At 34.6% G+C, this 1617-nt stretch overlaps 1 pseudogene; it reads left to right on the top strand.

Annotated features, from left to right (window-relative positions):
• On the top strand, positions 1–1328 carry LOC141843997 (uncharacterized; annotated as a pseudogene).
• Positions 1329–1617: the final 289 nt, after the last annotated feature.

Below are 1617 nucleotides of genomic sequence, written 5' to 3'. Positions count from 1 at the left end.
ATGGAAGGTCCTTCGACTCGACAGTCCGCTGTAGAGACACGAGAGTTGATAGTCCCTCTCGGTGATTCGTAAGTATTTTAAATTAATTATATTGTCAATTATATCTTTATAATTATTTAACATCATTTATTTGATATTGTATTATAGTTTTACTGATTCTGTATGGGTTATTCACGGTATTAATCGAATCGTGAATAACCTTTGGCGAGGGGATTCGATGAGTTATACAAGCACTCCTGATTCCACCAAGGAGTTGTGGTGGAGTGAATTTAAGGTAAACTATTCATTTAATTATATATATATATATATGATATTATTGTTGAATATATAATAAATTATTTATTTCTACTTTCAGCGGGCGTTTACTTGGGATCCTACTGATGAAGTGGAAATTAGACGCATTTTTAAGAAAAAATATGGTGATCACATCCGGCATGTCCTAAATCATGCAAAAATAAGGGGGAAAAAACCACCTTGCATCAGCGATGAGAATTGGGTTCGGATTTCTCAGTTTTGGGAAACTGAAGAAAGCCGAAAAGAGGAGTAACCAGAATAAGCTTAATCAAGCTTATAATTCTGGTGTCTTATCTGCGACGTATGCGGGCGGCTCAATCAATATTGATGAGCATACACGCAGATTGGTAATTTCTTTCAACTACTTCAATTTAAATTTATTTCATATTAATGTTTATTATTTCTAACAATATTTTTTTAGGCTAAGGAAATGGGGCGAGATCCTGATTTTATTGATACTTTTACTCGCACATTTCAAAAAAAAGACAAGAGTTGGAGCGGGGACAGAGCAAAAGCTATTAAGGTTTTAATGTGTATCTAAATATTTTTGTGTTTAATTTCTCAAATATTACAACATATTAATATTTCTTTTGATAATACAGGATAAATATTCTGAGCTCGAGCTAGCACAGCGAGCTTCAAGTGCTAGCTCTGGAAATGATGGATCTGAGCCCTCAGTTGGGAATGATCTGAGTCTGTGGCTGGAGGCCAGTGGGGGATCAAAAGGTGGTGGAAGAATATTGGGTATGAGTTCTTTGAGCAGAACCCATAGAGTTGCTGGTAGCTCTTCTATCACCTCCCCAGCCGTCACATCACAGATCCATAGTTTGACTGAGGAGGTAACCCACTTGAAAGGGTTATTAATGCAAAGAGATCAGGAAATGATACAAAGAGATCAGCAAATGAGACAAAGAGATAACGAAATTAATAAATTGCAAAGACAACAAGACCTGATCTTGCAACATCTTCAGTTGCAATCCATTCCTGGTGATGATGACGACGACGACGACGATGATGGTGGTGGTTCTTCATGAGTTTTTTTGTGTATGAATTTTTTACAATCATTATTTTATTTATTTAGCATTTTATTAGAGCTGCAAGTTAATAATTTATATATTTTTAGTAATACTGTTTATTTTTGTTTAAATAGGTTTTTTTAAAAAAAATTCAAAAAAGAGGTAAGTCTTTACATATTTAGTTTATAGGTTTAAGTTTTAATTTTAAGAATGATACTTTCTCTTTATCATGTTTTCTTATGCAGGAGAAGAAAAGATAGTGACGGAGAAGGAAGCAGAGTCTCCGGAGAGCACAAACGACCACGAT

Source organism: Curcuma longa, chromosome 13 (genome assembly GCF_044706935.1).
Source record: "Curcuma longa cultivar G26 ecotype Majalengka, Jawa Barat chromosome 13, ITB_CL_G26_1.1, whole genome shotgun sequence".
Lineage (NCBI taxonomy): Eukaryota > Viridiplantae > Streptophyta > Magnoliopsida > Zingiberales > Zingiberaceae > Curcuma > Curcuma longa.
The sequence above is the reverse complement of the archived record's forward strand: the minus strand, read 5'-3'. Positions and strand labels throughout refer to the sequence as shown.